General features: G+C 49.6%; 1 protein-coding gene across 1 annotated transcript in view; it reads right to left on the bottom strand.

The window, feature by feature from the left end:
* Positions 1-25,192, bottom strand: part of NFX1 (nuclear transcription factor, X-box binding 1) — a 2,569,209-nt gene that overhangs the window by 390,245 nt on the left and 2,153,772 nt on the right. The window lies entirely within an intron of this gene.

Genomic DNA, 25,192 nt, shown 5'->3' with positions numbered 1-25,192 from the left:
ATATATTTTAGTCACGTAATACATTTTGAATCTATAAGCTTTGTATTGTGAGCTAAAATTATAAAGAAATTTAAAACTGGTTTTGAAGATTTTGCATCTAGTTCTGTAAATATGATTTTTTCCTTTACTTGTAAAAGTGCTAACCACCGTTTGTTTCTTAGAATTTCATTAACTATGGGGAATCCCAAAATATAAACATTTTAAATTATGCCCCAGGCTTTCATTATCACACCATTAAGCCATTAAGATTCATCTTGCCTTACCCTTTTCCAAGCCACTCCAAGGGTTAAATAAGCTGCTAGCACTGGCAGATACAAGAAGTCACCAAGCAACCCTACCCCCTCAAATGTCTATGGCTCCGATGCAGGTTGAGGATCAATGTGTCAGCTGAAGCCTGCAAGAGTAGTCCTGAGTAGGATGCCATAATAAGGTCAGATTATTAGCCCATGGGATGGATCCCATGGACCAAGCATTGGATTCACCCCAGATAACTAAGAGAAGGGTAAATTGGGGAGAGTAGTGGGGAAGACAGGCAAGCAGGACCTGACAGATGACAATAAGAACATCTCCAACGGTGCCGTTTACTCTGAAACTCCATTACAAATGTTGCTTGGGTGCAGCTGTCAGTGAGATGGACAAACCCAATCTCTGACCTTGTGAAAAAGAACAAGAAATATACCAATAGGCTCAGAAATGCTTTGATTGTTCTACCGTACAGAAACTGCTGTTCCTTTCAACAACTTAAATGTCTTACGTTGGTGACATAAATACAGTAGCTGCACACCTTGATAGAATACCATGCACCCCCAAATGGAAAAGTGATAGCACCCTCTGTCTCAACAGCTGTTTGGCTTGCGTTTCCATATGGTGCATGCACAACTACCTTTCTATCTCTGCTGCATAGCAAACCTTTGTTGGAGACACAGTGCGATGGGTGCAAGTCAGAATATGGTTGTGAATTTGTATCCGAAACATTTATTACAAGAACTTTGCACCTAGATTCCTCCAACTAAATTCTCCTATTCCAAGCCTTTATTGTTTTATTTCTCCATTTCACAAGTTCGGTTGAGTTGCCACAATTTTTAAACAGAAAATAATTGTATTGCCTTGTTATTATAAAGCAGCCTGACTATCCTTATCAAACAGGGTTGCCCAGTAAGCACTGGACTTGATCGCAACCAGAAAAAGGCTCTTACCTGCAGGGCTATGTCCATACTAACAAAGTCACTTATAAGATGAGATTGATTTCATAGTCCAGAGAGAAGGCAAAACACCTGTGTGTTCAGAGCCAGACAACTAACTTGTCAATGCTCATCAGAAATCCTAGACCACCATCTTCCAAGTTTTTGAAATGGAATTAGGTTGCTAATGTCCACCCGCCATTAAGTAACCAAATAAGCCCAGAAAACGAAATGCCAATGTGCTTGCCCAAGTAAAAACCACTACTACCACACATCATTCATAACTGGCTAGTGTGGTCCTTCTTTGAGAAGCAGTTGTGTGTTGTTTACTAGGAATATGCACCCGAGTTACTGTGATTGTTAATATTGGAACTTATATTTTGTGGCTTCATGCGGTTTTTATGGCTAAACTGCTCACATGAGTTAATTAACTGCCAATGTTTTTTTTCCTTCCTTTTTTTGTAAGCACCTTCAAGAAGCCGTGATGCAATCTGCAGCTATAAAACTGAAATTAAATTAAAAAACTGAGATAGAATCAGTGGACTGTAAAGTGGAAGTGCTCAGTGCCATGCACAAGAGCAAGACATGGGCGGGTGGAGAGGTTTGTTTTTTTCACATCTTTGAGGTCGGGAAATATAAGCAGAACCTTGCTGTTTGTGTGACTAAAACATATTGTATAGAGTACTTTGACACAAATAACTTCCGAAAACGGACAGTAGACTTAGAAATTAAACAGAACTTTTCTCCATGAAATACTGTCGGGTGGTACTTACGAGCATGAGGAATGGGCAGGCATGCATGAAAAAGCAAAGCATAATTGTTTTGTTTTTAATAATGTGCAATACTGTGAGAAACCTGAAGGTGTCTCACTCACTAGTCCCCGGGGATCTGTCATCCAGGTGGCCAGGACACAACCATCACTTTTGGTTCCAGTTCCTGGGGGTGGACCAGTGCTGGAGGATCACCTGGATAAGGGGTCTTCGAGGAGTGGGGCACCGTATGGTGAGACGAGGTATCACCTTCCCTGTAACAGCTTTTCCCCATCCACCAGGTTGGATACGTAGGAATTCCAGCCCCCCCCCCCACCCTTCCCGACACAAACACTTTCTCACGTACAATTCACCATTAGCGAAAACGGACTAACACCAGAGCCGTATACCTGACATGTCCCAATAAAATGTGTTATGTACATAAGCATATATATAGGTGCCCAGGCTGCAACATTATGAATGGGGTTCCATAGGGAGTTTTGACTGTAGATCCTGGGTGATGTAACCGAGGTTCCATGTAGAATCTTAATTTCCTGTTGTGGTGTATAATGCTAAGAATGTTTAGACTTACATGTTATTCTATTAAATCAGTTATGTCCAACCAGCCTTGGTGATGAAGTGCTGGTGGTCTGTTAATACCGGAGCCTACAATAAATACAGGTATGAGAAATCCTTAATGTGCAAGGTCCTTTCCTACATTGGCGACGAGGATGGTGTGTTGAAAAGGAACAGACCCCCAAAAATTAAGTTGCTAATTCGCCGCTCCGCTCTGCTGCTAAGGAAGCGTTGCAGCGGTCCAACGAGGGACAGAGGGTGAGCCCATCCAGCAATTTCCCAGCGAGGGTGACACAGACACTCAGTTGTGCCAGTGAAATGCACGGAAGAGGACACAGCCTGCACCTTGTGTGCAGACACAGAGGTCTGCCTTACCTACGCATCATCAGAGAAGGAAAGAAGGAACAAGTTACTTACCTGTAACTGTTGTTCTCCAGCATGGGTCTGGCATGGATTCACATGCTCATGAATATTCCCCGTCGTCAGGCTGGGAATCCTCGGTAAAGAAAAAACCAGTATCAGTTTCGTTTCTGATCTGTCTTTCGTAGTAATAACCAATCACTGGTCTCTGCGTCATACTGACCACAGCCAATGACTGCCCTCTACCTAAGCACCGCCTCTGGCAGCCATCTTCAGATTTGGAAGCACGTGAAGTGGCAGTATGACCAAGTGAAGAGCCGCAGAGGGGTAGGCGGGAGGGTTCGCATTTGAATCCATGCGAGACCCATGCTGGAGAACAACAGTTACAGGTAAGTAACTTGTTCCTTCTCCAGCATGGGGTCTGGCATGGATTCACATGCTCATGAATAAAGAATACATAGCAGTACACCCATGCACAACCACGGGAGGTGGCAAAGGCTCAACATTAAGCATTACATCAAACCCAACATTAAGCATCTTACCTCCTCACCAGGCTCACCTCAGGCGAACAGGTTGCGCAGCACTGCTTGGCCGACCCTGGACTCCTCCCTGGAATCCCGATCGACGCAGTAGAATTTCGTGAAGGTGTGCGTCGACCTCCACGTAGCAGCCCTGCATATGTCCAGCAGGGGCACACCAGAAAGGAACGCTGTGGTGGCTGCGATCGCTCTGGTGGAATGGGCTCTCGGACGGCCAGGCAGCGGTCGGTTTGCCAACCGATGACAGTACATGATACAGCCGGAGAGCCATCTGGAAATGGAAGCCTTCGAGAGAGCCTTCCCCTGATTGACAGGTCCAAAATTCACAAAGAGTTGTGACGTCCTCCGAAAACACTTCGTGCGGGCCACGTAGAACTTCAGCGCTCTAGCCACATCCAGCGAGTGCAAAGTCCTCTCAGCCGGCGACGAAGGCGACGGGAAGAACACAGGCAACACCAACGGTTCGTTGAGATGGAAGTTCGACGGTACCTTGGGCATGATGGAGGGGTGCGTCCTGAGCACTACCCTCGTGTCGTGAAAAGTCAAGTACAGGGCCTTGCAGGAAAGGGCCTGGATCTCTCCCACCCGTCGTGCGGAGGTGATGGCCACAAGAAACGCTGTTTTCCACGACAGAAACTTCAACGGGGCCGAGTGCAGAGGCTCGAACGGAGGTCCCATGAGCTTGGTCAGCACCACGTTGAGCTCCCACGCCGGGGCCGGAGCCTTCACCGGCGGGAACGATCTGAACAGTCCCTTCATGAACTCTTTCACCAGACGATGAGACCACAAGGACGTCCGGCCCGTGGTTCTGGTGTATCGGGAGATCGCAGCAAGATGAATCTTGATGGACGCGTGTGCCAGTCCAGCTTTGGCCAGCGTCAGCAGGTACGGCAGTACCTGGGGAGCCGTAATCCGTAGAGGGTTAATCTTCTGTGCGTGGCACCAGACAGAGAACCTCTTCCATTTGTGTCCGTAGCATTTAAGAGTCGAGGACGCCCTGGCCTTTGCAAGAACCTCTCTGCAGTCGGCCGGTATGTCGTATCCTCCAAACTCTAGCGCTGCAGGAGCCAGGCCTGCAAGTTCAGCGATTTCGGGTCGTGGTGGAGGATGGCGCCTCCTTCCCTGGAGAGTAGATCCGCGTCCACCGGCAGCTTGATTGGCGGGGACGCTGACAAGTCCAGAAGGTCCGGGAACCATATCTGCCTCGGCCACGAAGGTGCGACGAGGATCATCCTGCACCGTGACCTCTTGAGCTGGTTGACGAGCCGGATTAGCAGTGGCAAAGGAGGGAACGCGTAGAGGAACAGGCCCTCCCAGGGGAACGAGAAAGCATCGCCCATGCTCCTCGCCTGGGGAAACCTGCTGGCGAACCTCCGGCACTTGGAGTTCGTCGCCGTCGCGAACAGGTCGATCTGGGGTGTGCCCCACCGTCGGAAGAGGCGATCCACTAGATCCTGCCGTAGTTCCCACTCGTGGCACGAGCGCAGCTCCCTGCTGAGTGAGTCGGCGATGGTGTTTTTTATCCCTGCCAGATGAAACGGCACCAGAAACATCCTTTGGGCGACGGCCCAATGCCACAGGTCCTGCGCCTCCTTGGACAGTGCTGGGGACCTGGTTCCGCCCTGTTACCAGATGTAAAACATGGTGGTGGTGTTGTCGGTGAAGATCCTCACCACCTTGCCCTTGAGGAACGGAAGGAAGGACCTGAGGGCCCAGAACACTGCACGGAGCTCCAGGACGTTGATATGGAGGGACTTCTCTGTCGGGAGCCAAAGGCCTCTCGCGTGCAGATTTTCGGTGTGCGCTCCCCACCCTTCCAGGGAGGCATCCGTGGTCACTGCCTCCTGGTGGTCTGGGGTCTGGAAGTCCATGCCCGCCGTCAGATGCGCGCGGGTGCCCCACCACCGGACCGCTCGGCGGAAACTCTCGTCGAGTGTGATCCTCTCCTCGAAGCCGCCCGTCGTTTGGATCCAGCGCGCGTCCAGGAACTCCTGTAACGGGCGCATCCGGAGCCTGCACATGGGAATGAGGTAGATGCAAGAAGACATCATTCCGAGGAGGGACTTGATGGACCTCACCTTGGCCGCGTCGGAAACCAACATCCGCTGTACCTTGCCCAGGATGGACCTGGTCCTTTCCTCCGACGGGGAGGCCAGAAGGGACACTGTGTCGAGCTTCGCTCCCAGAAACAGTGCGTTTTGCGCGGGTACCAGGTGGGACTTGGCGTAGTTCACGGAGAATCCCAGGTCCGTGAGAAGTTGGACGGTCCTTGCCGTGTGCTCCACGGCGAGCTCCCTCGTCTTGGCTCGGATGAGCCAGTCGTCCAGGTAGGGGTAGACGTGGATCCCCTCGCGGCGCAGCTGCGCCGCCACCGGTGCAAGGCACTTGGTAAATACCCTGGGTGCCGACCGTAGCCCGAAGGGGAGGGCTTTGAACTGGTAGTGACGCCCTTGGACCACAAACCTGAGGAATTTTCGGTGCCCCTTTAGGATGGGAATATGGAAGTAGGCATCCTCCAAATCCAACGACGACAGGAAGTCTCCTTCCTCCAGCTGACCCAGGACGTGCTGGAGGGTGACCATCCGGAACTTCTGCGCCTTGATGAACTTGTTCAGACGTCGCAGGTCTAGGATGGGGCGCCATCCTCCCGTCTTCTTCTTCACGAGGAAGTATCTCGAGTAAACTCCGGAGCCCCGAAGCCTCTTTGGGACGAGTTCGATGGCGCCCTTCCTGAGCATCGCCTTTACCTCCAGGAGAAGCTGAGGGACGTGAAGCTCTTTCCTGGCCACGGGGGGGACGCGCAGGCACCTTCTTTGAAACTCGAGCGCGTGGCCCCGGGCTAAGGCGTCCAGCACCCAACGGTTGGTGGAGATGGACTCCCACACGCTGACGAAAGCTCGCCAGCCGGCCTCCCACCGGGGTGCTTCGGTGGGGGCCCGACCCCACGGCCGGTTCAATCCTGTTTCGACGAGGCTTTGCCGCCTTGACCTCATTGGCGACGACAGCGGGGTCCGCCAGACTTGCCTCGTCCTCTGTAGGCCTCCTGAGACGACGAGCGGGCCGCTTGACGGTAGGTGGAGAAACCGCCGCCGGAACCTTTGGAGGCGCCCTTGCCTCCGCTGCTCCGAAAGGGCGTCCGTCGTTGCTGTAGAACCCCAAGGGCCCGGGCCGTCTCAGTGTCCGCTTTAATGGCCTGAAGGGAATCGTCCACTGTTTTCCCAAACAGGTTGTTCCCATCGAACGGCATGTCCACGACTCTGGTCTGTACGTCTTGACGGAAGTCCGTAGCCTTGAGCCATCCACGCCGCCTAAGGCACACGCCGTTGCCCAACTGGCGAAACCCAGTGTCGGCGATGTCCGTCGCAATAGTGATGGCGTGGTCCGACGCCACCTCACCTTCCTGTAGGATCTCCAGGGCATCCGCCCTCTTGTCGTCCGGTAGGAAGTCCAGCAGAGGAGCCAGTTTGTACCATAGCTCCCTGTTGTAGCGGGCCACGATAGCCAAGGCGTTGGCCGCTTTAATCGTCGTCGCTGCAGACGAGATGACCCTGCGTCCCATAGCGTCCAATTTCTTTCCCTCGCCGTCCGGTGGGGAAGTCGATGTGGAGGCCGCACCCCCCCCCCCCGCTTTCTTCCTGGCCGCCGCGGAGACGAAAGAGTCCGGGGTAGGCTGCGCCCGGAGGCACAGGGGGGCCGCGTCCGGGACCCGGTACTTCTTCTCGTACCGGTCTCTTCTAGCTGGCGTCGTGGAAGGGTTCTTGAGGAGGGCGAGGCCCTCATCCCAAATGTCGTCCAGTAGAGGCACCGCGAGGACCGTCTTCCTCTTGGCCTTGCGCCGTTGATAAAGGAATCCTTCCTTTTTCTTCTCCTCAGGGCAGAGTTGGAAAAGCTCGGATGCCCTGGCGATCATGGAGTGGAACGATCCAATCTCGTCGGGCGGAGAAGCCCTGGTGGGAGGTGACGACGGTAGATCCTCGTCGTATACCTCGTCGTCCGTACCGGTCGCTGCCGTGTCAGTCCCCGTATCATCCCCTCGGGTGGACGGGGAGGAGGGCTGGACGGGTCGCGACGGCTGAAAAGGAGGTGGAGGGTGAATCCTTCTTTTCTTGGGCGGGGGAACACCAGAAGGTCCCGGTTCAGGATCCCCCGACGGGAGAGGTTCCTCCATCGGCAACAGTAGTTTCGTCCTTATCTCTGAGCATAAGGACTGTATAGCCAACAAAATGGCTGCCGAGTTGTCTTGCGGCGCTGGCAGAGGGGAATCCGACGGGCGATCAGGGGCCCCGTCGGCACCCTCGACGATGTCGTTGTCACCTGCGTTGGGATCCATCCCGACGGGCCGGTCTTCATCCACGCCAAGGCCGTGGCTTAAGACCTCGATCAGCTCTTCCTCCGAGGTTGAAGCCGAATCTACGACGACGCCCTGCCCCCCCTTTTTCTTCCCCGCCGGGGATTTCACGGGGGTCCTATCGATGGGCACAAAAGAGGACTCCCTCCGAGGTGGCAGGGAGACTCTGAGCCCCGAGGTCGCCACCACTGGTGTAGCCTCCACAGGCTGAGCCAGGGCCGCCGCGACAGTATCGATAGAGGGCTTGGCCGGATGGATTAAGGCCTTCACCACCTTAGGTGCGCTCACCGCCTTATCCTTGAGGGGGGGGGGACACTGCCTCGCTCCCCCTCCGATGCGGCCTTCGAGCTCGACCGGGGCCCCTCCAGGAGCTTTGCCGGGTGCTCGCCCTTCCTCTTACCCGACCCAGAGTGTTGGCTCGTGGCTGAAGGTGCCGGGGAGGGTGCGCCCTGCCTGGCGCCTGTAGAGCCCGACCGTTCGGCGCTCCCGGTGCCAGCGGACTCGCGGTGCTTGGCCTTGTGTTGGACCCCCGTCGCCGGGACGTCCTCAAAGGTCTTAGAAGACCGCTCGGATTTCTTCGTCTTCTTCTCGCCTGACGGGCTCTTCCCGCTCCGACATATTGCCGCAAAACGCACAAACCTTCTCCACGTGCGTCTTGTCCTCATTTAAGCAGTAGAGACAAAAGGAGTGTTGTTCGTCCTTAAAGACGTTCTGCAGCTGGCATCCAGGGCAGACCCTGAACAGCTTTCCGGGCGTCGAGCTTCCCTTCTCCTGGGCCATGTCTGGGCCTGAGAAGCTTCTGGAGTCCTCCAAAACGTAGCTCGACGAAATCTTCACCCTTGAGGGGCGCAGACGAATCCGACACGGGTCCCCGTTGATCGGATGGAGAGTCGGTGGAGCTTGAGGCTCTTTTGACCGGAAAAAACGAAGTTTTTGAGAAAAAAACGTGAAAAAATAGCACTAACGCTCGAGAGCAATAGCACGAGGATCCCAACACATGAACGTGCGGTAAAAATCTGAAGATGGCTGCCAGAGGCGGTGCTTAGGTAGAGGGCAGTCATTGGCTGTGGTCAGTATGAGGCAGAGACCAGTGATTGGTTATTACTACGAAAGACAGATCGCCTGACGACGGGGAATATTCATGAGCATGTGAATCCATGCCAGACCCCATGCTGGAGAAAGTCAATGCGCATGCACAAGCTTAAGAAGGTCGTATTGACTATTGAAAGTAGTCGACTATGGTGAAACAAAAGCCTGCTAAAAAATAAAAAAAATAAAATAAAAAACAAAACATTGTAGGCCAGAGTCCAGACTTCACTTAAAAAAATATTTAAAAAAATGTTTTTGAATCCATAAAAAGAAGTGTGTGATCGCTGATTGAACGCTGAAGACAAACTAATCCAGTTCAATTCACAAGTGGAACCGATTGTAGCACAGTACACCTCCACAGCATGGCATATACAGGACTGCATGGGCCAACAGTTTGTATGGCTTTTGCAAGCCCCCCCCAAAGTTAAATGGACCCAATGGGAAAAAGGTTTTAATCATTATATTAGAGCTGCATGTAGAAATTCATACAACACGGACAGGAAAGTGGCCCTGTTAATGCATTTCCTCGGTTACGAAGGTCAACGCATATGACATTTTGCCGGAGGCTCCAGAGGAAGGAGGAGGGGATAGCATATCAGAACAAGACAATGCTCTAAGGAGGTTGCACATCCACTTTAACTCAAAAACAAGTACAATACTGGAAAGATATAACTTTGGCATACGCATGCAGGAACAAGGGGAGAGCGTTGAGGAGTTTGTTATAGCCCTGAGACATTTGGTTCAATCGTGCAAGTTCAAGGAAACATTTGATGAACACATTAGAGATCAGTTCATGATACACTGCAATAGTAACAAAAATGTAGGGAAGAATTATGGTTACATCACTAGAGGAGGCATTAGAAATTGCGAAGAGAGTCGAACATTCGCTGACCTGCATAGCAAAAATTGAACAAAAGGATCGTAATGAATATAAGGCTGGGGTGTTGAATGTAACCGACACCAAGCTGATACGTGGGCACTTTGCAAATTGCTGTAAAAACTATCAGAACAATTTCAGAAGGGTATTGGTGGTTAACGATGAGGATTACCGTGAAGCATCGGAGGATGAAGGAATCAGCAATGTTGAGAACATTACAGTGAATGTTGTTCAAGAGATAAATAGTGATGAGTGTGAGCATCAGTACACTGATGCGAGTGTGAATGTGAAAAACATCCTAATGATGGCAGATTCCGGTTCCAAAATATAACTGATGTGGAAAGCCATATTTGAGAGAGAGATGAAAGGAGATGTGCAACATGTATTGATGCTTGATGTCAACCCAGGGTGTTGGGGGGGGTCAGGACAAAATTGAGTTGTTGGGATATTTTGAAGCTGAATTTGAGCTCAAAGGAAGAAAGGCACCGGGGAAGATTTACATTACCAAGAAGGGATTGACATTACTGGGTTTGCGGGATCAGAAGAAATTAAGGGTGAGGCTGGACCCTAATAGAGTAGATCAAGTAATGCAGATTGGTACATCAATGGGAGACATGCACAATCAGGTGTTCAGAAAAGGTGTTGGGAAAGTAAAAGGGATGCAGCACTAAATCAACCTCAAAAAGGGACCGGTGTCTTTAGCCTTGAGAGAAAACGTAAAGAAAGAGTTATTAAATCTATTACATTTAGGTATCGAGAGAGCGGGAGGAGTGGAATATACGTCATCTTTAGTCATTGTTAAGAAGCCATCGGGTGAGTTACGTTTGTGCGTTGACCTATGTGAATCACCTAAATCAAAAGGGGAATTGCAATCCTTTTTAGGAATTTTGGAAATGTATCAAAAATTCATCAAGAACTATGCAGAAAGGGTTGTGGAGATGAGAAAATTAAGGAGAGAATTTTGTATGGAGTGAGAAGTGTGGTCAAGAGTTTGAATGCTTTAAAGGAGAGATCAATCTGACAGCCCCATTAAAGAAATTTGATACAGCCAGGAGGAGTATCATCACGGTTCGCACCAGCGAGGTAGGAATAGGAGCAGTTTTGTCTGAGATGAATATATGTGAAGAGGAGGAAATAATTATGCATGCATCCAGAGGTTTGAAAGGGGCGGTGTTGAGATATTCTGTGTTGGAAAAGGAAGCGTTGAGCTGTTTCTGGGCTGTAGAAAAGTAAAAAAATGTTGTATGGGGCTCAGATTTAATAATTAAGACGGACAACAAACCTTCAAAAGCCATTTTTGAGAATAAAGGGCAAGACAAAGTATCAAGGCATGTGGCAGGATGGGTGACACGTTTGCAATATCTCAGGTTCGAAATGGTGGTGATTCCAGGGAAAGAAAATGTACTTGCTGACTGTTTATCTCAACTTCGTGATAGACGAAAGGAAAGTTACGAGAATGATTACATAGAACTGGTTTTAGCAACACAAGACGGCATTATAACTAAAGAAGAATGGGTAAGTGCTGTCAATAATGATGAAGTACTATCAAGGGTAAAGATGTATATTCGGACGTATGGCCCAGGAAAGGGGACATTTTGCTAAGGTTGAGACCGTTCTGGGAAGTTCGTGATGAATTGAGTATGACAGATGGAATTATTTTTCGGTGGGGGAGCAGTTGTCCCTGAGTTGGTTAGGCCAAGAATCATAGATGCTGCTCACAAAGGGCATGTGGGCATTAGCAAAACCAAGGCCATGTTGAGTGGTGACTATTGGTGGCCAGGTTTCAACAGAGGGGTTGAACGGAAGCTCAGGATTGAGTGGGTTGTATCAAAAGTTGTAAAGGTTTGATGGCAAGGGAACAACCGATGATAGATAGTGAGCCACAGAAAGTTTGGGATGATTTAGCCATGGATATTTTGGGACTGGTGGAAATGGGTTTTGGGCGAGGTAAATATCTGGTGGATTTGTTATCAAGGTGGCGTGAGTATAAAGTGGTGAAGGAAACAAACGGAGACAGCACGGTTGAATTCTTGAGAGAGGTTTTTGCTAGGGAGGGCTTTCTAGTAGCATTCTAACGGATAATGCCACCATACAATTTACAAGTGGAAAATTCAAAGAGTATATAAAAGGTTTCTCGACACACACTTTCTCAAGGCCAGTTTACCATGAGCGACAATGGACTAACACCAGAGCCGCATACCTGACATGTCCCAATAGAATGGTCAGGCAAGGGCAGGAAATAACTGATCATTACACACACTTGAATTCCAAGACACTTTCCCACACGGATAAAAGGCAGAACACGAAAGCACACTAGGAAACAGCAGTTCCAGGAGGGCAGTTAAATGCAAGGAGAAAGATGGCGAGACCAGAGTGTTGGTTGCAAGGAGGAAACCTTGGAAAGTAAGAAGACTAAAACCGGTAACTAAAGCTGAACAAACCTACACTGTGCATCAAAGGTACCCAGGGCTCTCCCGCGTCGTCAACTAAGGCGGGGAGGAACGATTGCTGCCGTGTTAATGTCTTTGGCTCCCACAACAAAGCAGCGCCAGTAAAGACAACACAGGCAGTGTGTTGGAGAGACTGATACCAAACCAGCTTGTGTTTGAAGCAAGGTTGCAAGCGGCAACATTGTATGAAGAAATCCAAAGAGGACAGTGTGTGAAACGCATGTGATGAGCGACTATAATGCTAGTATGTAATACGCGAGCCAGAATAACATGGGGTTGATGCACAGTCATTTTGAACACCCATGTCCCATTGCAGTAATAAAGTCTGCGTTTCCGCGGGCCTCACAGAATGAACAAGTAGCAGGGAAAACAGAGCAAGGTCACAGATATTTTGCAGGCGGACTGACTACAGAGAATAGTTATTGTATTGTCCAGTGAAGGACGAATACAGAAGGGGAGTTGGAGTGTGCTGCAGCAGCACAATAAGGGGTCTGGAAATGCATGCAAGTAAAGGAGCGCTGGGTTTTTCAACCCTCTGTCTATTCAACTTGTGATCTGCATTTCAGCCGAGGGCAGAACGGAGTTGAATTGGGGCAGGGGAATGCCCCATAAAGGAGATGGCATCACGGAAGGGCCAGAGTTGGATTTTGAAGCCCGGGTGTTGCAGTCTTGCTGAAAGGGAGGACACTCCGCTTCGACACTGTTGCCCACAATTATCTCTTTGCCTACCTACTAAGGGACTAAGCAGTGTTGTCTGGTGGCAAAGATGAAGTTTTCCTCTGTCTCATGGCCAACGGTGATGCAATTTATATTCTAATCTATATATATATATATATATATATATGGGATACATTACTCACCGTAATCGTATTTCTGATGCTTGTATCTGCTTAGATTCACATGCTGTGCATAGGCCGACATCTAGTGGAAGCTGCGGAGTATTACAGTTTGTTTTTCGAAGTCGAAAAATGGGCGTCGACACAGGGCGTGCCAGTAATACTATCCCTAGTGTGACGTCCCCTGTACCCATGATCCCTCACGCGTCTAGGATCCCCAGATTGTGTTTTTCCTGACATGAGGTAGCATGAGGAGTAGCGTGAGTACAGATAGTCCAAGCAGATAGACAGAAAGGTAAGACTACAAGCAACCATGCGCCTTCTCTCGGAGGGGAGGAAGGGTGGGTCGCATGTGAATCTAAGCAGATACAAGCATCAGAAATACGATTACGGTGAGTAATGTATCCCTTCTGAGGCTTGTGGAATCTGCTTAGATCACATGCTGTGCATAGATTAGCGAGCAGTACCAGAAGAAGGAGGTGGGATGTGAGAAGGGTCATGAGCAAACAGGTGTCTTAGAACCGCTTGTCCCACTTGTGTATCTGCCTTGGAATGAGTGTCAATGCAGTAATGCTGAGTAAAAGTGTGAATAGAGCTCCAAGTAGCTGCTTTGCAAATGGTGTCAAGGGGAACATTTGCAATGAAAGCCAGAGTGGCCCCAATGCCTCTGGTAGAATGGGCCCTTGGCGTAAAAGGCAGAGTTTTTTCAGAAAGAGAGTAACACAGCTGTATACAGTTGATAATCCACTTTGAGATAGCGCCCTTAGAGACGCGATCCCCCTCTCTGCCTGTAGCTACGGAGACAAACAGTTGATCTGTTTTCCTTAGCGGTCTGGTTTTATTTACATAGTATAAGACCGCCCTACGCACATCTAGGGTGTGTAGTTTCACCTCAGCTGAGCTTTGTGGGTTTTGGAAGAAAGCCGGAAGCTCGATGGACTGGTTTACATGGAACTTGGATATGAATTTTGGTGAGAATCTAGGGTGTGTGCGTAAAACCAGTTTGTCCTTGTGGATAGTAAAGAAAGGATCTTGCACTGACAGAGCCTGAATTTCACTGACCCTTCTTATGGAGGTAATGGCTACTAAGAAGGCCGTTTTATAAGTCAGGTGTTTGAGACTACTTTTATGCATGGGTTCGAAGGGGGGCCCCATGAGCTTAGATAGCACCACATTGAGATCCCATCCTGGCGGTGGGTTCGAGATAGGAGGGTGAAGTCTCTTTACTCCTTCCATGAAGGCTTTAACCACTGGTACTTTCCACCACGAAACCTTGTTATGGGATGTGGTGTAGGCTGAGAGGGCTGCCAGGTGTACTTTCAGAGAGTTAAAAACCAACCCTGCCTCCAGCAGGTGGAGCATGTATGTTACAACGTTGGAAGGAGTGCAATCAACCGGGTTGATTTGTTTACTCTGGCACCAGATAACAAATCTTTTCCACTTGTCAAAGTAACAGTGCCTTGTATTTGGTTTCCTGGACTCTTTTAGAATGTCCATACACCTCTGTGGTAATTTGAGATGTCCAAACTCTATGACTTCAGGAGCCATGCTGCTAGGTTCATAGAGTTGGGTTCCTGATGCACTGTTTGACCTTGTTGCTGGGACAGAAGGTTGTACCAGGCTGGGAGTCTGGTGGGCTCGCATACCGCCATCCTGCGTAGGTGTGGAAACCATGGTTGTCTCGCCCACATGGGAGCAACTAGGATGAGCGTCATCGATTCCTTGTTCATCTTGTACACCACCTTCCTGATGAGGAGTTGGTGGGAAAGCGTACGCAAACATCCCTGACCAGTTCATCCACAGGGCATTCCCCTGGGAGTCCGGTTGTGGGAACCTGGATGCAAATCCTGGGCATTGTTTGTTTTCGCTTGTGGCGAATAGGTCTATAGTGGGGAAACCCCACTGAGAGAAGAGATCTTCTACTACGTCTTTGTGAAGGACCCATTCGTGTTCTTCTGGGAGGGAGTCTCTGCTTAGAGCATCCGCTAGGGAATTGAGCTCCCCTGGAACATGTTGCGATGACAGGAAGATGTTCCGTCTGAGTGCCCATATCCATATTTTCTGGGCAAGCTTGGACAGATTTGGCGAACGAGTCCCTCCTTGCTTGTTCAGATAGAACATGGCTGTCGTGCTGTCCGTCCTGATCTGCACCGACAAGTTTAGTAGATGGGGCTCGAACGCCTGCAGCGCTCGGAATACTGCCAGAAGCTCTAGCAGATTGATGTGGTTCTTGGCTACTGAGTGAGACCAGAGACCCTGAGCTGTGTGGTGGAGATGGTGAGCTCCCCACCCCGTCAGGCATGCATCTGTCGTCACCACTGCCTGTACTTCGGGATCGTAAAAGGGTTTCCCCTTTGCGAGATTCTCTCTTGTCCACCAGTGTAGGTTCTGTACGAGTGTTGGCGAAACGACCACTAGATCGTCCCACTGACCACTTGCCTGAGACCACTGTTTCGCCAACCATTCCTGCATGGGACGCATGCGCAGACGCGCGTGGGGGACCAGGTAAATGCATGACGCCATCATGCCGAGTAACCGCATAGCTTTGCGTACTGTTATCTGTTGACCTGACTGATAATGCGGAATTTGCAGAAGTATGTTCCGAATTCTTTCTTCCGAAGGGAAGGTCAATCCCTTCTGAGTATCTAGGATAGCTCCTAGAAACTGTTTTGAGGTGCTTGGCACCAGACTTGACTTTTTCTCGTTGATGGAGAAGCCTAATTCGTGGAGGAGGTCGATGGTCCTCTGAATGTTTGACCTGCAGATTCCTGGGGTTTCCCCCGTTATGAGCCAGTCGTCCAGATAAGGGTACACTGGGATTGCCTCCCTGCGTAGGTGTGCAGCTGCCACCGCCAGTACCTTGGTGAATACCCTTGGTGCAGAAGCTATCCCGAAGGGCAGTACCTTGAATTGGTAGTGGCGACTGTCCACCTTGAAGCGCAAGTATTTTCTGTGCGCCGGGAGCATGGAAATATGAAAATAGGCATCTTTCATATCCAAGGTTGCCATGTAATCCCCCTTTTTTAGGAGTGGGATTACCTCTTGTAGTGTGGTCATACGGAATTTTTGGGGCTTGACATACTTGTTGGCAGGCCGTAAGTCCAAAACTGGACGCATTGTTAAATCTTTCTTTGGCACAAGGAAGTAAGTTGAATAGATACCCTTGTTTACCTGGTGTCCCGGGACGAGTTCTATCGCGTCCTTTTGTAGCAGAATGGCGATCTCCTCGAGGAGGATCTTCTGATGTTGTAAAGAGTGGACTTTTTGTCTTGGAGGATGGTTTAGGGGACGTTGCAGTAGTTCTATGCAGTACCCATTGGATACTGTTGACAGCACCCATCTGTCGGATGTTATCCCTTCCCATGCCTGGGTGAAACTTGATATTCGTCCCCCTACTGGGGTTGCATGGGAAGGGACCCTGAACTGAGCGTCACTGCTTTGGTGGAGGCGTGCCTCCTCCTTTACTGGGGCTGCCTCTGCCTCTACCACGTCCTCTTTTACTACCCCTACCATACGCCTGGGTAGACTGTTGTGAGCTGGTGTTCCACTGTGTACCCTGGGTGTGGGAGTAGCTATTTCCTCTATTGGAATTTTGGCCGCGGGGGCGACGAAAATTGCCATTCCCTCTTTGGTTAGGTGGTTTGGTAGTTAACTGGCCAAGGGATTTGAGGGTGTCGAATTCTTCCTTAGCGTTTTTTAGAGCGTCCTCGACTGCCTTCCCAAACAGGAGATCACTTTCCACTGGTTTGTCTAAGAGCGCAGCTTGTGTTTCTGCTTTGAATCCCGACTGCCTTAACCAAGCATGCCTTTTGATGACAGTCCCCTCTGCTATAAGTCTACCCGCATTGTCAGCGGCGTCCAGAGTTGCTTTTACAGTGCAGCCTGACACGTTCCTTCCTTCCGCACAAATGCGAGCTAGCTGGCTTTTAAGGGGTTCGGGAGCAGAGTCTATTAGTGCTGCCACTTCTTCCCACTGGTGACAGTTGTAGCTAGCCAACAGTGTGGTGGAATTCGCGATTCTGGCTTGGTAGGCTGCCGTGGAAGCTACTTTCCTGCCAAAACCATAAAGTTTTTTACTTTCTTTGTCGGGGGGAGCCTCAGAGGAAGATAATGGTGTACCAGCTCTTTTGCGGGTGTTGGTTACTACTAGAGAGTCTGGCTTAAGTTGACCTCTAATATATAGGGGGTCCGACTGGGCTGCTTTAAACAGCTTCTCCACTCTCGGATTTACAGGTCTTGTCAGGTTTGGGTTGACAAGGGATGGTGCTATTCTGCGTTGAACAGATTTTAGGATGGGAATGGTCTGGGCTACTGGCTTCCTTTCCCCTATTAGTTCTTCCGCAAAGTCCCTTTCTTCCTGGACACCTTGTGTGTCTATGTGGAAGTGGTTAGCTGCCCGAAAGAGCAGTTCATTCAGGAGGGGCTGATTATCTATTGGGGAGTCAGACACTGGGGCTTCCCTTTCGACTGGTGAGTCCATTCTGAAAATATCTGGGCTATTTTCTGGCTCATCCTCGTCTTCGTCTTCGCCGTAATAATCTGATCCTGCAGGATCTTCTGGCGTGTCAATTTCCTGACCTTCTATCAGGGAAGAGTTTCCTTGGTCTGTAGGGAAGAGGTAAGAATAGGGTTGGACCTCGATGGGGTCTAAAGGCCTAAATGGTGTCTCGACCCGGGGTCTTTTATTTGAGGGGATAGGGTCCCCTGACCCTGAGGGAGAATCTTCCTGAGGGTTTAAAGCTAGGAGTTGTTCAGGGTGTCTTTCGAAAAAATTCGCCAAGGAAGACATCCTTGACATTACTCTGTCAATGTCCTCGCATGACCAGAGTTTTGAGCTTGGGGTGACCTTGCTGGGACTTTCTATGGATTGGCCCTGAGAAGACTTGGTCAGTTCTTTTGTAGTGGAGGACTGCAAGGGTTGTTTCCTTTGCTGTTTACCCCCTTCCCCGTGGGTGGAAGTGTGTTTCCCCTTTCCCTTATCTTTCGACGCCTGGCGTCGAGGATCGGAGGTGGAATCCCTGTCTTTCGAACTAGCCTTCGAAACTGGCCCCTCTTTACTCCCAAGTGATGTACCCTTTTCCTGGGGTGCAGGCTGGGGGTGGAAGTCGTGTTCGTCTCCGGACGATTGATCTTCCGGGATATTAATGGTCGAGGCACTCTGTGCAAGTGTGGAGGCTTGCCTGACGTCGTGCGGCGACCTCGACCGGGACCGCCCAGAGGACGTCCTTTCGGACCGCTCCTTCTGTGCCTCTTTCCGAGGTTTCGACGACGTCGAATCTCGGGTGGATTTTTTGTGTTTAGCGTGTGTATGTGTAACGCTTTTGTCGCCGGGGGACTTCCCCATAGTCGCCGGGACGGACGACCTTCCGAGGCCGGGGACGTGCGTTCGGCTGTCCTTCGACGCCTTGGTGCCCTCGCCGTCCGAAAGTTCGGCGTCGCTGCCGTCGCTGAAGGTACCCTCCGCCTCCATAGCTGCTAGCTTGGCGTGGTGGGCCCAACGCTTGGTGGAGCGGTCCTTAAGAGTTTTGGCCTTAAACCTATTACAGGCCCTGCAACCCGTCTCGGGGTGGTCTCTGGGTAGGCAAAGGTTGCACGTAGCGTGCTTATCTACCCAAGGGTATTTCTTATTACACTTGGGGCAAAACTGAAAGGGCGTACCCTCCATACGCGCCTGTGGGCAGCGGGCAAGTGTGTGTAGGTAATAAGGTGTCGAGTGTGGAAGTGTACCACCCCCACTCTCCCTACTTGTAGGGCCGAGGCCAGCGGCCCAGGCCCGAGCCGAGGCGGAAGCCTCAAGGCCCAATCCGTCGGGTATTCGACGTTGATCTCCTCCCCGGTTCGGCGTCGAGATGTTGATCGACGAAAGGTTGGCCAAACGGGGCAAATTAGAATTAGTTTAGAGTGAAAATATGGCAAAGCCAGGGAACTCCGATGAAGTGCTTCCGACCAGAATGGCGGAAAAAAACAATCTGGGGATCCTAGACGCGTGAGGGATCATGGGTACAGGGGACGTCACACTAGGGATAGTATTACTGGCACGCCCTGTGTCGACGCCCATTTTTCGACTTCGAAAAACAAACTGTAATACTCCGCAGCTTCCACTAGATGTCGGCCTATGCACAGCATGTGATCTAAGCAGATTCCACAAGCCTCAGAAATATATATATATATATATATATATATATATATATATATATATATATATATATATATATACATATCTTTGTGTATATGTTTGTATGTATTGGCATTCTATTTGTTCATTATATTGTCATCTAGTATAAATAAAAGGCCCATAACGTGCGATTTTTATAACCTAATATGATGTACGCATGTTTCTTCTGCTACTCTGAGTCCAATTACTTGTTATTGCGAGAAGGGGCTGGAGGAGACGTAAGTGTTTGTTTTCTTCCACTAGAGCCAAATAGACGCAATACAGCGACGCAGTTACAATTGGAAACCAAAAGAGTGAATTCACTTTGGGGAAGCCAAGCGAGATACCATATACAGAGTGGTCCAGCGCCACGTGGGTGCTCACTTATTCGAAGGTCTCTGTTAGGTACTCAACTGAATGGCGACTGTACTGTAAAACTGAAGTTTGTATCGGAGTGGTCCTGCTAAACCTGTGCACATTCGAAAGTCTTCGATAAACCAAGGTGAACTAAAATTGGTCCGAGCCCGGCCAAGGGAGACTAATTGAAAAAGGGAACAGATCTGAGCCCGGCTGAGGGGGATCCAGGGTGAACCATGAGTCACAGAAGAAAATGAATAGGATCTGAGCGCAGAAGAGGGGGATCCGCAGTAACGGTTGTAAAATAACAGGGATATGAGCCCGGCTGAGGGGGGATCCAGGGAAAAGCACCAGAGTTGAACACGAATAAGAAGACCAGCACTGTGTATATTATTTTTTTGTGCATCAGGCCCTCTGAATCAAGAGACATTGATGAGAAAAGATACTTGGGCACAGAAGGCCCTGTTTCTGGAAATAGAACTGTACCCTCATGCTGGAGAAGTCAGTGTGTGAGCTTTGCTCGAGTGAACCGCCTTGCCCCAGACTGTAAATGTGGGGAAGGGAGGCGAACGGCCCGAACATCCTGACATATTATTTTGTCAACACTGCTTTCTTTTTCATGAACTTTACCCCACACTATTTGTAAATTAGCGTTAAGGATTGGCAATAGTTTTTTTTAGTATAGGCCCTTTTATTTTGACAAGACTCCACTAGGACTGCATTATTTTATTTGATGGTCGTAGCTTGCCCCCATCTGTAGATTTAGGTTTCGATAGGCATTTATCACCCCTTTGTGATACTCTTGCACTTTTAAACACTTTTGTATAGGTGCGTTATAAATGCCATATCATATCATTTATGAAAGTTCAATAAACACCCTTGAACTGTGGTCCCTTGCATCTGTCTTACTGTTGATACCGTGTCTTCCTTACAGTACCCACAAGTTGAAGGTAATCCCTAGTCATTTCGCCAGGAAATGTACGTCTAAAAGGGGAGGAGTGATGGATAGAGTGGGACGAGTGCGTAGAACCGGTGAGTGAGCAAAACAGATGAATGCATAGTGCATGCGTGGGGCAGACTGGAGCGCGCGGGGCAGACTGGAGCGCATGAGTGCATTGAGTGGACCGGAGTGTGTGGAGCGGATTGGGATGCATGGAGTGGATATGAGTGCATGGAACGGACTGGAGCTCAAAGAATTGCGTGACGTATAGTATATAGTATGGTTTAGAATGCACAGAACGCTTTGAAAGAGCATACAACCCATCATATCACACCACCACGCTTACTCTCCCCTCTACACCACCACGCAACTAGAACACAGAGATACTATGACACCATTCTGTATAACTGTTCTCATGCCAACATCCACCGCATACTCCACATCACTAAGTAAAACACTGCTGGTTACACACCCCCCAGCCAGGCGTTCTCCTCGGGCCTAACGCAGCCACACTCGGTTTGGATAAATCCTGCCAGACCGAACACATACTCCTGATCTCTCAACCACCACACCTACCGCTAAGAAACAGCTATTACACGAATACCGCACCAGCTGCACACATACCTGGTGCTCACCCACACCTTTGACTCCCTCTACTGATATGAACTTCGGTTCCCAAGGGCGTTCAACCTACCAGCGCCTTCAGACCATACCAATGGTATATAAGGCGCTATATAAATGCAAAATAACAACAACAATAACAATATCTGAGATGCCATAGCAGCGTAATGTGTGCATGACCCAATGTTGAATTTTAAATGGGAGCACTGGAGAATCCCAGCTGCAATGGTGGGGATTTTGGGGCCGGGATTTCTGGGTTCAGAAAAAGGAATTAACTTGAAAAGATTAATTTTCCTTGAATGACTGCATGCCATACCAATAGCACTAATAATTTGCCAAATTAGGACAACAGAGTACATACATTTTCCTTGGAAGATTGTTTGATTGTCTAAGACATTAATGAATAGTATTCAGTCTACACTATGTAGCATGAAGAAAATACAGGGCCCACACAGCATGTTTGAGAAGGGATAGGATGAATGATAGTATAGCAAAAAGGTGCAGCTAGCAATTCCTTCACAGATGCATCAAGGATAGATGCATCTCTGCATGCCCTGCAGAGACAATTCCACAGCAATGAAGCCACACACTAGTTTTCACAATGATCATCGGCCACGTTTTTCTGCCAGAAGACGTGTTCTAAAGATCCTTCCGCCTGCACAGATCCAGATGTGTCTAAATAGGGGTTGGAGTATTTCTAAAGGAAGGCTGCATGAGGACAGAAGCCATCTTGGAAGAGTTATTAGAGTGGAAGCCAGGATTGAGGACTTGAGGTTTTGAATGTTTGCTCTGTTTTAGGACTATGACATCGAGCAACCAACGTGACCGGTGCTGAATGAAAACACCGAAACACCAGATCAGAGTCCTGCACAGTCAGCAACCACAATGCATTGTTTCGGTAAGGTGAATATGACAGGAGAAGCAGGGGTGTTGATGCGGTGAAAACCAGAGCTGCCAAGCCAGACACACAGAGAACGCTGACAAACATCAAGAAGGCGGGGCCAATTAAGAACTTGAAAACATTTGTCCATGAAAGCTCATCCCGAGGAAAAAGCGCAGAAGAAGATTGGCTTGTAGAGGCAGAGGATAGTAAAGATCAATGGGAAAGTGGAGGTTACCAGGAGGGACAGGAGCACAAGAAACACGAACTCCTGCACAAGATGGCGAGAGGTGTCGGTGGAGGTGGTGGGCCAAGAGACCACAAGGATGGTGGAGTGGATTGCTGCAGGCCGTGGAGGTGTTGGATGTGAGTTTAGGTGAGGTATTGTGTATTAGGGAGGTACACAGTTTGAGAGATTTGAGGGGGCTGTTGTGTTTAAGTAGTGTAAGAAGCAAGGGGAGTGAAGAACAGGAGAGTTTGACAGTAGAGGGTGTGGATAGATAGTGGAACGTGAGATTACTACAGGGCGAGAAGTGAGAGAAAGAGTAGACAGAAGGTAGACAAGGGTGGAGATGGGAGGACAGGAGGTGGAAGTAGTAGAGGCAAGAAGGAGAGTGAGGACAGAGCGTAAGAAGATCAGGGACAGAGAGAAAGACCAGAGGTAGTAGTTGAAGAAAGGGAGCGAGAGGAAGAAGGGAAGGAAAACAAAAGGAGAGATGGGAGATGGAGGCGAGAGGGGGAGAGAGAGAGAGAGAGAGAGAGAGAGAGAGAGAGAGAGAGGGAGAGAGAGAGGGAGAGAGAGAGGGAGAGAGAGAGGGAGAGAGAGAGGGAGAGAGAGAGGGGGAGAGAGAGAGAGAGAGAGAGAGAGAGAGAGAGAGAGAGAGGGAGAGGGAGAGGGAGAGGGAGAGGGAGAGGGAGAGGGAGAGGGAGAGGGAGAGGGAGAGGGAGAGGGAGAGGGAGAGGGAGAGGGAGAGAGAGAGAGAGAGAGAGAGAGAGCAAGCCTAGTAAGATTGAGGTGAGAGAAGGAGACCCAGAATGGGAAGAAAACTGGGAGAGGAGAAAAAAAGAGAACCTGGTAAGATTAAGGAGGGAGGGAGAGGGAGAAAGATCAGGGAAAAAGTGAGAGAAAACGTAGGAGAATTTGTGAAGGCACCATCATCACATCATTAAGACATTCTGTGCAAATCTACCAGAGTTGGAAGCCCTTAGAAAATCCTGGAGGGAGTACAGTAGTTAAGGCTGCAGCATTAAGGCCATTATGGACAGACCAAGTTTGAAGGTGGCAATAGGGGTTACCTAGCTCTAGTTTTTACACCATCCTGATGGAAGTAGGGACTCCAAAACTAGGTTGGAGAGAACCAATGAGTGGTCAAGGGTGAAAACAGAAATCCCCCAGAACCCCCAAGTCTGTCTTTGAAAAGCCATTCAACCATCAAGTCTTTGAACTTGTAAATAAGAAACACCTAAACTCCACATACAGTTCCTTGTGTTATTGGAAGCCATCTGTAGCAGTGTGATGATAAGGAGGGGTGTCAGGCGGTAAAGTTTATTAAAGATGCTGCTGTATTCAAACGAATGCCAGGGCTTTGGGTGCAGAATCAAGCACCTTTGAAGCAAAGTCAGAGTGTAAGGATCAATGTCATTAGTCTGATCAAGAACTTCAATGTAGAGGGCTTAAGATGCAACATTCCAAGAGCCACACAACATAGGCTAGGTTGCCCCAATACATTTCAGTCGGGTCAAAATCTGTAACCTGTGCAAGTCCCCCTTCTTGCTTGCCTGACTAACTCAACAACCTCTTTTCCCATCACAGAAGGAACAAGTTACTTACCTGTAACTGTTGTTCTCCAGCATGGGTCTGGCATGGATTCACATGCTCATGAATATTCCCTGTCGTCAGGCTGGGAATCCTTGGTAAAGAAAAAGCAGTATCAGTTTCGTTTCTGATCTGTCTTTCGTAGTAGTAACCAATCACTGATCTCTGCGTCATACTGACCACAGCCAATGACTGACATCTCCCTAAGCCCCGCCTCTGGCAGCCATCTTCAGATTTGGTAGCACGTGAAGAGGCAGTATGACCAAGTGAAGAGCCGCAGAGGGGTAGGCGGGAGGGTTTGCATGTGAATCCATGCCAGACCCATGCTGGAGAACAACAGTTACAGGTAAGTAACTTGTTCCTTCTCCAGCATGGGGTCTGGCATGGATTCACATGCTCATGAATAAAAGAATACATAGCAGTATACACATGCACAACCACGGGAGGTGGCAAAGGCTCAACATTAAGCATTACATCAAAACTCAACATTAAGCAATTCTTACCTCCTCACCAGGCTCACCTTAGGCGAACAGGTTGCGCAGCACTGCTTGGCCGACCCTGGACTCCTCCCTGGAATCCCGATCGACGCAGTAGAATTTCGTGAAGGTGTGCGTCGACCTCCACGTAGCAGCCCTGCAGATGTCCAGCAAGGGCACACCAGATAGGAACGCCGTGGTAGCTGCGATCGCTCTGGTGGAATGGGCTCTCGGACGGCCAGGCAGCGGTCGGTTTGCCAACCGATGACGGTACATGATACAGCCGGAGAGACATCTGGAAATGGAATCCTTCGAGAGAGCCTTCCCCTGATTGACACCTCCAAAGTTCACAAAAAGTTGTACAAAAACTTCTGAAAACTCTTTGTGCGGTCCACGTAGAACTTCAGCGCTCTAGCCACATCCAGCGAGTGCAAAGTCCTTTCAGCCGGCGACGAAGGCGACAGGAAGAAAACAGGCAACACCAAGGGTTCGTTGAGGTGGAAGTCCGACGGCACCTTGGGCATGAAGGAGGGGTGCGCCCTGAGCACTACCCTCGTGTCGTGAAAAGTCAAGTACGGGAGCTTGCAGGAAAGGGCCTGGATCTCTCCCACCCGTCGTGCGGAGGTGATAGCCACAAGAAACGCTGTTTTCCACGACAAGAACTTCAACGGAGCCGAGTGCAGAGGCTCGAACGGAGGTCCCATGAGCTTGGTCAACACCACGTTGAGCTCCCACGCCGTGGCCGGGGCATTCACCGGCGGGAACGATCTGAACAGTCCCTTCATGAATTCTTTCACCAGACGATGAGACCACAAAGACGACCGTCCCGTGGTTCTGGTGTATCGGGAGATCGCAGCAAGATGAATCTTGATGGAAGCGTGCGCCAGTCCAGCCTTGGCCAGCGTCAGCAGGTACGGCAGTACTTGGGGAGCCGTAATCCGTA

The sequence above is a fragment of the Ambystoma mexicanum genome, chromosome 5q, assembly GCF_040938575.1.
Source record: "Ambystoma mexicanum isolate Mex_15411 chromosome 5q, UKY_AmexF1_1, whole genome shotgun sequence".
NCBI classification, from domain to species: domain Eukaryota; kingdom Metazoa; phylum Chordata; class Amphibia; order Caudata; family Ambystomatidae; genus Ambystoma; species Ambystoma mexicanum.
The sequence above is the reverse complement of the archived record's forward strand: the minus strand, read 5'-3'. Positions and strand labels throughout refer to the sequence as shown.